Source organism: Lissotriton helveticus, chromosome 11 (genome assembly GCF_964261635.1).
Source record: "Lissotriton helveticus chromosome 11, aLisHel1.1, whole genome shotgun sequence".
Classification (NCBI taxonomy): Eukaryota; Metazoa; Chordata; class Amphibia; order Caudata; family Salamandridae; genus Lissotriton; species Lissotriton helveticus.
Window position 1 is genome coordinate 537559838 of NC_136072.1, and position 12352 is coordinate 537572189.

General features: G+C 49.5%; 1 protein-coding gene across 8 annotated transcripts in view; it reads right to left on the minus strand.

Moving 5' to 3' along the window:
• Positions 1-12352, minus strand: part of LOC144791525 (uncharacterized) — an 826098-nt gene that overhangs the window by 533480 nt on the left and 280266 nt on the right. The gene's annotated exons all lie outside the window — the stretch shown is intronic.

Genomic DNA, 12352 nt, shown 5'->3' on the forward strand with positions numbered 1-12352 from the left:
TAGCGCAGTGTAAACACCACGTCGTAATGACATACATCCGGAGCACACCTCAACATTTCCCCCAGCTGTCATGTTTTCACACAGGCACCACACTGCACTGTGACGACACACCTGGCTAGGGATACCGGACTACAAAAACAAGCAGCAGAGTCTAGGCGCTGGATAACCGACCAGAGGTAAACCAGCAACACAGCTACCCATGCAAACAACACACCACAGACACCTGTTATGGATGAAACTCGTGTTACTGTCACATTAACCAACATCAACCGCACACATCTAAACTACTACACGCATCCCAGATAAGTACAGTGTGGGAGCCCAGCTTGAGAAAGCGCTACGAAGCATAACAACAGGAGTCGTTTACCACCAGTATTTTAAGCATGGCGCGCAGGCGTATTTTAACATGCAGACGGGCAGGTCTGTACAATGGGATACACCTCACTGCGATGGTTCAACATCTTGGGCTCAAGATTGTTGACTGTTCACCGGCGCTCAATGTCGAATCAGCGTGTGGCGGAGTTTTGTTTTAATTGTGTTGCAAATGCAGAGGATACGCCCTTAAAAAAAAGTAAAAGTTTTTTTTTTTTTAAATAAATAACTTTAGCACTGAGGATTAAGGAGCAAATGTAATTTTAAATAGATTAATAGAATCCTTGGCAAACCCCTGACCTGAATCCATTGAGACATTCGGACAGGGTTGCAGCTTCCAGGGGTACAGCAGGTGCAGTAGCACAGAGGCCCGAGTTCTGAAGGGCCTGCCAAACCAAGATTATTGTTGTAACTTACAGTTGAAAAACCTGGGGCTGGGGGCATATCCTTCCCTGCACTGGGGCCCGTCACACACCGGCTCGGCCACTGCATTCGTTACCACGTCACTGCAGAGAATGCTATAAAGCGTTTACTCATCACTCTGCAGACCCCAGGCTTTCACTGGTGAATACTTGTATGGGTTTCAGTTATAAGACTGCTTTGCAGTCTCGGGTCCGGGAAAAACCAAGCAGTCGTGAGACAGTCTCGGGAGTGTGAGACTGGACAGGTTGGACACCTTCTTGGCAGGCCGGAGGGGTGGGGTTACCCGTGGATGGGACTCGAATTATGAATTCCCAGACAGGGGGCGTCCTAAGCCGAGGGGGGTGGGATGTCTGCTCCCAGCGTGGCACTTTGGCTACCTCGGGTACCTCTGCTGGGCAGGTTCTGTGGGCTCTGTCACGTACCAAGGCCCCAAGCTACACACGCACTACCGCAGTGGGCACTTGGCCCACTGTGCCATGTCCAGACCCTCTATGAAGGACGGTGGCTGTGGCTCTGTCTGCGGTCCAGACACTGCGATGACCAGCTTAGGCACGTGACTGGCACCAGCCCAGCTGGGCAGGACATCTGGGCCAGCCGATAACGTGGTACTGACGGATCGGAATCTAAAGTAACCATATCCCGGCATTTATTTGTTATAAAGCCAAAAAAACGGCATCTTTTGGAAATCTGAGGCTCTTCGAAGTGAAAATAAATCCGGCGTGCCTTTAAGGTTTTACTCTGGTGTGACGGGGCGTGTCTCTGCGTTGGGAGGAGGGGAGGGGTGAGCACACATCAGGGATATTTTCACCACAGTCATTGCTAGCTTCTCCCCACTGTTTACACTGAATAAAAGCGGCTCATTAGTTGGACTGGCGCGAGCAAGGCAGCGTGACGAAGTTTCTGGTAAGAAACTTCGTCACAACAGCCGTAATGCAGGCGACCGAGTCCTTGGGGGCCGTCCAAAAAAGCCAAAGGATGGCAACCGAAAACCCTCCTTTTCGATGGGAAGCCAGCGTTTAACATCCACGCTGATGCTACCCAGTGAAATGGAGGAGCAGGGCTTAGAGTCCCCTTCTTGAAACTGCCTTTTTTACTATAGCTTTCGCAGGCGAGGAGCCCATGCGCGCTCCAACGCCAGGCGAGACCTAAAAACTGTTCATGGACGTTTGTGTAATGAAGTGTAGTGACCAAGCACCAAAGCAGAATTCTGTGGAGGAAGATTTTCATAGGCCTAGATAAAGACCAGTACCCTTTCCTGATGAATAATATGATCTCAAAATGTATAAGTGCCAACATTTTCCCAGGCACCTCGTGGCAGATTGTCCTTTGAAGAGCTAAAACTCTAAAACTCTTTGAACGAGCAAACATGCAGCTCCGTCTGTCCAAATGCAATTCTGCTCCGCTTCATGGAAGCAAGAGCATTTGTACTGCTCTCGCTTCCATGAAGTGGACCAGAGTTTGCCATGGCTTCTCCCGCCAATCCATAGCAAACTGCAATGTCCCGGGGGTGGGCACCCCGGGACATTGCTAGAGCAGGCCCTGGGGGGTGGCGGTCCCCAGGGCCATGGAGGGCTTCTGGAAGGGGGACGCACGGTGCCCCTCTGATTTTCAATATAGCCCCGGGGAAATGGTGGTCCCCAGAGCTGTGTGGGGGGGGGGCCAGAGCCCGTCCACGCATTTATTTAAAAATAGCCCCGGGGAGATGGCGGTCCCCAGGGCAGCGGGTGGCCCCCTGCAATTCAATCTATTGGCCCCGGGCAGGTGGCAGTCCCGGGACCGGGAGTCCGCAATGGCCCGTCATTACTTCATTTGTGCCCCTGGGAGGTGGTGGGCCCCGGGGCTGCATGGGGGGCTGGAACCCCCACGCATTATCTTAAATATAGCCCTGGGGAGGTGGTGGTTCCTGGGGCTGTGGGGGCGCGTACCCCCCTGCATTTCAGTAAATTAGCCCTGGGGAGGTGTTGGTCCCCGGGCCTGTGTGTGAGGGCTGGAGCCCCCATACACATTATGTTTTAATATAACCCCAGAGAGGTGGCAGTGGGGGTGGGGGTGGGGGAGCTGCGTGCCCCCCACATTTCAGTGATTCAGCCCCAGGGAGGTGGCGGTCCCCGGGGCTGCGGACCTCCCATCATTATTATTTATTGCCCCCAGGACCTGGCCCACCTGGGGACTTAAATAAACAAAGCACGGCAACCGACGCTTCGCTTTTTTACAATTTTCGGCAGGATTTGCGGATCCACCACGATTCCTGCCTACATTTTTTTTGTATTGTTTTTTTGGGCCCTGGAGGTCCCTGTGGGATCCCCAGAACGGGCCTAGGGGGTCAGGGTGTTTCTACCCTGCACCCTTTTCTTTTTTTTAAAACTTTTTTCTTGTGACTCAGTTCAACTGAGTCTCAATATTGCTGCCAACACTTCCTGGTACGAAGTGTTGGCAGCCAATCAGATTTCCGGCTTGAGATCGGGAGGGGTTGTGGATCCATCGCGGCCACAGTTGTATATCTGAGACATCTTTAAATTTTTCAGAAACTACTGAACAGATTTACACCATTTAACAAAAACAGTACTGTCTGGAACAAGGGCTACCTTTTTGCGAAATGTGATGTAATTATATTCAGGAGTTGGGGCTGGAGCTGTGTCTAAAGTTTCCTATGGAAATTTAACATAGAGAAAAAGCGTTTTGGGACCCCCTTTTTCTCGGCCCCCGCTTGACCGATCACCCCGAAATTTTCAAGACAGGAGCTGAAGTGCGGATCAAATTCGTTTTTTTAATTTTGCAGATTCATCAAACAACACCAAAGTTATTTGCAAATCAAAAACAGGTTTTAAATAGTAATCTAGTAAACAGTTTCCTAACTAGAACTACCTACTGACGACCTCCTGTAGGTAAGATATGTGTGTGTGTATATATATATATATATATATATATATATATATATATATATATATATATATATATATATATACAGGGCTTTAAGTGGGGGGGGGTCTCTGGGGGTCTGAGCACCCCCAGTTTTTTGGGGGGGCCTCGAAACGGGTCTCTAGGGGGCTCTATTTTCGGGCCTCAAAGGTAGGGTGACCAGAAGTCCCGTTTTTTGTTGTTTTTTTCAGGTGAGCATGCGCGCGCACTGCTTAAGCAAATCAAGCTAATGCTCTTCCAGTACCCCTGGCATCCCCACACCAGCTTGATCAGAGGCGCAACTAGAGTGCCCACAACTCCTTGGTAGTGTGCTTTCATCGCACCATTGTGTTGATCAATGGTAACTCAAGTGGGATAATTTAGCAGCTTAAACCACTTTGTGTGAGAAACTGCCTACATTTTGATATCTCGTCTTTACTTCTGATCATAGGAAACTTGCTTGTAAAAGTCCAGTCAAACAAAAGTTAGACGTGAAATAATACAAACGTGTTAGCACAGAAGGAAATGTTATGAGACTGCATCATAACGAGCATGTGACAGCCCTATTTTGCAAGTGTGAGAACAGCAGGCTGATTTTGTGCGCTGCGACGATGGCCTGCAGCATAGCCCAGTTCTTTGGAACACCACAAGCCTCTCGGCGTATTTACCGCCAGTGTTAATGCCGTAGAGGGGCCTATTCAGTGTCCTGGCGACAAGCACCCACTGGCATACCCACGGGGCGACGAAGGGGAGGAGGGAGTATTTGCACTGTTGAACAAAACGCCAGTGGGCACAGTAGTAGAAAGTGTGGAGATGCAGGGGCTCTAAGAAGGGACCTGTGAAGTATTCGGGTGTGGCTGTGTGTGCGCCCGGGAAGCTGTTTCAGCCTGGGCTGCCATACAGAGGGGGCTGTGGGGGCTCTGAGGAGTCCTAGAGCTGACGGCTCGTCAGAGCAGGGGGTACTGCTACACTAGTTTTCTTTATTTAGACCATGCCCCTACTTAGATAGGCTACACCCCTTCGAGGTTTGCCCACCCCTTTTAGAGCATCCCCCAGTTTTTTCCCAATTAAAGCCATGTATGTATGTATGTGTGTATATATATATATATATATATATATATTCAACAGGCTTTCCCCAGTCCTGGGGAAGGGTTTGGAGTCGCAGAAAAAACTGACTTCAATCGCTTATTCTTGTGAAAATGTATTTCATAAATCCATTGGGGGTTCAAAAACAAAACAACCAACGCGTTTCGACAGCGTCCGCTGTCTTGATCACGTGATCAAGACAGCGGACGCTGTCGAAACGCGTTGGTTGTTTTGTTTTTGAACCCCCAATGGATTTATGAAATACATTTTCACAAGAATAAGCGATTGAAGTCCGTTTTTTCTGCGACTCCAAACCCTTCCCCAGGACTGGGGAAAGCCTGTTGAATTTGTAGCGGTTGGCTCAACCGCAGGAGTAACGCGACCGAGGTAAAAGCAGCGCCTTACGGAGAGGAAGGGAGCCAATTGGTAGATATATATATATATATATATATATATATATATATATATATATATATATATATATATATATCCACCAAATCGGCTCATTTCGCAACCCTCTGGCGCTCTTTCCACCGGTGCGGTACTCCTAAGCAGAGCCCCGCTTTTGTCATATATCGTCAACTCCCTTTTGAACAAAGGAAATGAGTCCGCACTCCCGGAGATAGTTATTCCCAGTTTCTTTTTATTCGTCAAAGCTCCAAAAATGTTGCCCACTAGAGGGCTTGTTTTCGTTTTTCTCATTGTTTGGTCGAAATCATTCTTACCTCCTAATGCAATGTAAATACAATGATCCTGGTATTTTACCTTTACAAAAACTCAGCAATAATTGGAGTAATGTTAAAAATAATTCTCTTATTTTCGTGTTGAAATTGCGATATATGTAATCTCTCACCAGTTATACATATACGATCGATGAATCACTTTAAAAACTACAAATCCCAACTCACTTCCTGTGCTTTAACAGGAAGTGGAATTACAAACCATGTCGGTTTCCTCGCACTATAGGAGGAGTTAAACACTTGGCAGATTGACCGTGAACAAGCAACTGTTGTTGTGAAACGCGTTGGTTTTGTGCTGGTGATTTTTGGAGCTTTGACGAATAAAAAGAAACTGGGAATAACTATCTCCGGGAGTGCGGACTCATTTCCTTTGTTCAAAAGGGAGTTGACGATATATATATATATATATATATAGCCAGGGAGCACCTTCCGTAGGTACTCTCTCCCCTCTCTTGACACCCACACACCTCCCTCCTCTCCTCACAAGAGGCATCTGTTTCCCAACAACCAGGTACCTTTCTCTCTTCCCACCTACTACATTGATATCTCCTCACACCCAGCGCCTCTCCTCCGCTCACAGTGGCACCTCGCAGACCTCTTGTGGGCTCACATCAAAGACCGTCTCCCTTCTTCTCTCAACCACACTTTCGTCTGACAACTAGGCTTCTGACCCTTCTCATGTCGGGGCAGCTATCTCTGCCAATTAGATACAGGTTCTTCGCCCCCATCTACTCACATTCCAAAGATCCTTCCTCTCAGCCAGGTAAAGTCAGTGTCAGATTGGTAACGCAGGCACTCGAGCAATGCCCGCGGGGCCAGTGCCGAGTTCCAACTGTGGGCTGCTTTTTGGAGCAGTCTGGGGAGCAGATGTGGGCGGTGTCGCTGTTCGGATACAGCTAGCGGCCCAGTGGGTGTCTGAGTGGCCTTTCTGGAGGCAGATGGGTGCTCATTACCTCACGTTTAGCAACAGGCAGAGGTGTCACTTTCTTTCTCTCACAGGGGTGGCCCATTCATAAATGTATGCATACATAGCAGGGCCGGGGGCCTGAGCAGAAGTGGCCTAACTTGTTTTCAGTCAAAAGCGTTAACTAATCCATGCATTTTTTTTACACACCCCCCCTTTTTTTAAATAAATTTTCGCTGAAGCAGTATTTTGTGGAAAGGCAATATGCAAATGTGGGCCCCTTTTTTTTTAGCGTGCCCGGGCTGATTTTATATCCCAATCCAACCCTGGGTACAATCCTGAGGTCTAGAACCAGTCTTGTCTTACACCAAACCAGGGCTTTAAGTGGGCCGGGTCTCAAGGGGTCTGTGTTATGTTATGTTATGTTATGTTATGTTATTTGTAGTTTTGTATAGCGCAACGGTTACTCAAAAAGAGTGTCCCGGCGCTTTAGGTAAGGGGAAGTAATGCAGAGTAACATAACACAGATTAAAAGAAATGAACAGCATACAGACAATAAAAAAGAACAACCTGGAAACCTACTGGGAGAACAGCCAGGTTTTAAGCCCTTTCCTAAACTCAAGAAGAGAGGTAGCCCCCCGAAGTGGGAGCGGCAACGAATTCCACATCTGTGGGGCCAATAAACTAAAAGAACGGCCACCCAGGCGGGCCCTCTTAACCCGAGGGACCGTCGCCAAGAGTAGAGATTCAGACCTCAACGACCGCGCCGGATGGTAAAAGGCCAGTCTCTTTTGGAGATACTTCGCCCCCACCGCATGGAGCGCCTTATAGGCCAAGGTCATAGCCTTAAAGGCAATCCGCTTGCGGATGGGTAACCAATGTAGCGCCAGCAGTAGCCCAGAGACGCTACTGCGTCTATTTAGACCAAAAATGGCCCTGGCCGCCGCATTCTGCGCCACTTGAAGCCGCTGTAGCAGGTACTCTGGCAGGCCCAGGTAAAGAATGTTGGCATAATCCAACCTGGAGCCTATCAGAGCCTGCACAGTCAGCCTCCTATGCTCCTCTGACAGAAGAGGCAAAAACCTCCGCAGCATTTTTAATAGGCCAAAGCAGGTGCCGGTCACCCCCAGAATCTGGGCCTTCATCATCAACCCCTCATCCATCTTAACCCCCAGGTTTTTAGCCATAGGGGAGGAGCCGGATGGTGGGAACATGTCGACGGGCCACCAGGCCTGCCAGCTGGGCTCTACATCGCACCCGAAGAAGAGTGCACCGGCAGTTTTTTTAAGGGGGGCTCGAAACGGGTCTCTATCGGGCTCTGTTTTAAGCCCAGGCACAGGTGGTCTTTTTTTTCCGGACTGCAGTGACAGCAGTTTGCTGTCACTGCAGTCCGGAAAAAAGTGCCAGGGTGCAAAACAGCCCGATAGAGACCCGTTTCGAGACAGCAGGCACGTCGATGTGCGATGCCCACACTGCTTACTTCTCACAAGTGGAGAAGTAACGGCATGACGTCACGCCAGGTGAGTTGTGAGAGAAGGGAAATCCTTTAAAGAGTCATTTTCTTTCTGGATTTCCCTTTTCTTTTTGAAACGCAAGAGAGTAACATTGTGGTAGGGGTACCAGGGCTTTAATTGGAAGCTTTTTCAATATTATATGTAACAAACCATAGTTGCAGCTTATTTATCTTATACAACTAATAACCATTGACAAAGCAAATAGTCCTTACTTGTTGTAGGTATGATGTTACTTACTGTATCACATATCTGGATGCAATGACAGAAACAAGAAAATACAAGCCGGGTGGCACACTATGCTAAACGCAGATTTTTAGCGTAAGTGTTTTAAAGCCACGCCTCTAATTACACTGGCCACGCCCCTTTGAGAGACCCCCCCCCCCCCCAGTTTTTTCATCCCACTTAAAGCCCTGCACCAAACACATATTTTCTTTTCTCTGACACGGTCACCGTCCATCACCACCCCCTCTTCTCAGGCACGAGTTACGACACACTAACTCCCCTCACAACCAAGCACCGGCCGGCCTCACACCTAGGCAACGCCCTCTGCTCACGCACTCAGACACCTGTCGCGGTTCCTTTGGCTCTGTTCCTCTCCCTCCTCCAACGTATCAGCCTCTTGGGATTCCTGTTTCCTTGCTGTGATTGATTGTGGCCAAGGTAACTTCTGATTCCCTACACAGCCAAACAAAAGAAAAAAAAACGCAACGGCAGCAACATTTCCTGAAATAGCTGCAGATGTTATAATCTGCTGAGTTTGCGCCGTGATCGCTTCCCCTGGGGCCTGAGAAGAGTGCGAGCATTTGGGGCTGCGCGTGGCCTACGCACCTCCTTCTGTCAGTCAGGGCACGTCTGTGGGCGGAGCCCTGCCTACGCATGACCAGAGCATGACACTCCTATTTATGCAATGCAGTCAGGTGCCCCAGCTCCGGAAAACGCTCCACCCCGTTTATCCGCTGGTGGCGTGCCTCAACCTCATTACAATCCACAGGATGAGAGGTTGAATCAGCCGCTGAGGTACACTGTACACACCACTCCCTGCGATCCCGTGTTATTACCTCACGGTCACGGTCCAGAGTGCAGACAGCAGACCCTCAGGTTTCCTATGTTTTAGGTGTATAGGCCTCAGGAAGCAGAGATGCCGTGCAGGTTATACATATCCTATAGGTATGATCCTTAGAGAGCAGACCTTTCAATTAGGTTACACATCTTGCAGGTGCAAGCTTCAGACAGCAGTGATATCCCTCAGGTTACGTGTATTTTACATATGAGGCACTCAAACAGCAGAGATAGCCCTCAGGTTACATTATGGTTTACAGGTGCATTTCTCAGACAGCAGATGTCTCTTACCGATTTGCAGGCTCAGACCTCTACATTAGATCAGTGTTATCCCTTGGGCTACAGCTACACAGTAGACGCACCCTACAAGCTTGGATGTACAAACTCTCTCCTGGTTACACATATCCTACAGGCTTAAACTGCGAGGCGTGTTTCACATACACAGGCGTTTACCCCTCCAGTAATATACGCCATGCTCAGATAGCCGAACTATCCCTCGCGATAAATAGCTCTTACCACGCCTCGTATCTATCAGGGGCACGGGTCAGGGGTGGGCCCAGCACGGCGGACTTCAGAGCACTGGCCACTGCAGTGGGTGCTGCAGGGTGGGGAACCACTTGGTGGTAAGTCGCTGCAAGGGAAGTTGCTAATGCAGGCCAAGTAGTCGTTGGTCACTGCAGAATGGTGAGGCAGAGTGGGGTAAATGGGCACTAAAAAGGGGAAAATTATGCAAAGCACCAAAGCAGATTGTGAATTGAAAAGCGGGGGAGCGCTCCCCAGGCAAGGCCTGGGGGCTGCAACGTGGATTCGACAACAGCCGCTGCAAATTAGGTAATCACTGCGTGATGACTGGACACCAGGGCTTTTAGTGGGATAAAAAAAGGGGGGCTCTCAAGGGGGCGTGGCCAATGTACTTAGGGGTGTGGCTTGTAAGCCAAAAATCTGTGCTTAGCATAGTGTGCCGCCAGACTTGTATTTTGCTGGTTCTGTTGTTGCATCCAGATATATGACACAACAAGTAATATCATACCTACAAGACATGACTATTAGCTTTGTTGTCAATGGTTGTTAGTTGCAAAAGCCTGCTGTCTCGAAACGGGTCTCTATTGGGCTCTGTCTTGTGCCCTGGCACTTTTTTCCGGACTGAAAAAAGACGGACGTCTGTGCTAGGGCACAAAACAGAGCCCGATACAGACCCGTTTTAGAGCCCCCCTTTAAAAAACTGCCGTTGCTTAGACCGCTGAGACCCGGTCCACATAAAGCCCTGCTGGACACTGGTCACTGCAGAGTGAGTGAGCGAACAGTGGTGGTCGTATTGGCGGATGAGCACTATTCACTGCATGATGACCGGCCACTGGTCAACGCAGAGTTAGTGAAAGGTAGTCGTGTCACTACTGGCGCCAGGGCACTGATTTCAGTTAGATTATCACTGGTCACTGTAGAGTGAGTGAGCACTGTTTCCACGGGCTGGTGAACACTGGTGAATGAATGTAGGACGAGGCACTTCGTGTTGGTAGCCACTAGTCATTGCGGATGGATGAGCAGTGGTGGGCACTTCCCCCGTTTTGGTCACTGCATGCTGCCGAGTCAGTGAACGATGGAGGCTTGGCTCGTTGGGTGAGCTCGATCCGAGCTCGAGCAGGACCCTGCGACACTTCCCGCAGACCCTCCCTGCTGCCATCCCCCCTCCCCCGCTCCTTCTGCAATGTCCCCTGGGGGAGTGTCCATTAGGCGCATGTTATGGAGAAAGAATGGTGCTGCAGCACTTTCCCGCTCTCCCCTCCCCCTCTCCTGCTCCACATGAGCCGTGACAGGGCACGCTGCAGTCAGCCCCATGTAAGAAGGGGGGGGGGGGGGGCGCCTTCCGCCACAGCCTCGTCACTCTGCCGTGTATTTGTACTCCACCACTAACGGAGCCTTGGAACCCGTGCTCCCCACTACACCGCACTCTCAGCCTCGCACTGTGCCGTCCCGCTGCACCCGGGGCACGTTCTCACGCGCTGGAAGGCGCGAGTCCTGCACCTCATCCGTATTCGAGGCACACCTTGACGGCTCCAGGCTCCACTATTACCACAGCTTCACCGCACCGTACTGTCACCCCCACCCACCACCGTCACAGACGTACACACTGCGCTTAGCCACGGGTACTGCTTCACACACTGCGCATCACACCCGCTTCTACCACCACACTCTAGGCGCATTGTGCGCCACCTGTGAATAGGGTGACCAACTGTCATGGGTGCAAATTCAGGACGGTGAGTGTAAAAATTCAGGACAGGGGGTAACAATTCTGGACAAAAATTCAGGACAGGGGGTCAAAATTCAGGACAAGAGGTAGATTTTACAGACACATCAAAGGAGGTCGCACAATAGTATATAAGTAATCCCATTTATATCCAAACAAATTCATCCATTTGCAAACCTATCCTTGTGTATCCTTCCAGCCATCATTTCACTCATCCATCACTCCATCCACACTTTCACTCATCCATCCATCCACCTTTTCACCTTATCCATCTGTACACTAATCCATCCACTCTTCCATTCAGCCATTTACCCTTTCACCTATCCAGCTATCCTTTCACTTACTCATCCATCCAGTCACTCATCCTTCCAAACATTCACCTTTTCAGTCATCCACCCATCCTCCCTTTCTCTCTCCATTGACCCTTTCACTTAGCCATCCTTCCTTCCATCGATCACCCATCCTTCTACTCATCCACTCATGAATCCATCAATTGACCCTATCACTCATCCATCCTTTCACTCATTCATCCACCCATTCACTCATCAATCATCCACCCTTTCACTCATCCATCCTTTCGCTCATTTTCCATCTATTCACCCTTTCACTAATCCATCCAGCCATCCATCCACTTACTCACTCGCCCACCTTTTCATATTAATTATGAGCTGAGCCTTTGTCTGCAGAGTTCCAGACAGAATAGGCCCATCTAGAATTTCACCCTCCCTGTAGTTCCTAAAGCAAGGGGTGGGGTGGGGGAGTGCTCACTATGCCCCTGCACATAGGCAATCTAAAAAAGTGGAAGTCATGCATGATGCACAGTGCTAGGACGTGAGGCAACTGCGACATGGTGTTGTTTCCAGGGCTTTAAGCGGGATGAAAAAAAAGGGTGCGGCGTCTCTCAAAAGGGGGTGTTCAATGTAATTAAGGGCGTGGCTTAAAACATCCAAGCTAAAAATCTGTGTTTAGCATAGTGTGCCGCCGGACTGGTATTTTGCCTCTTCTGACATTGTATCCAGATAAATAACAAGTAACGTTACACCTACAACAAGCCAAAACTATTGGCTTTGTCAATAGTTGTTAGATGCAAAAAAAATGCAGCAACCATGGC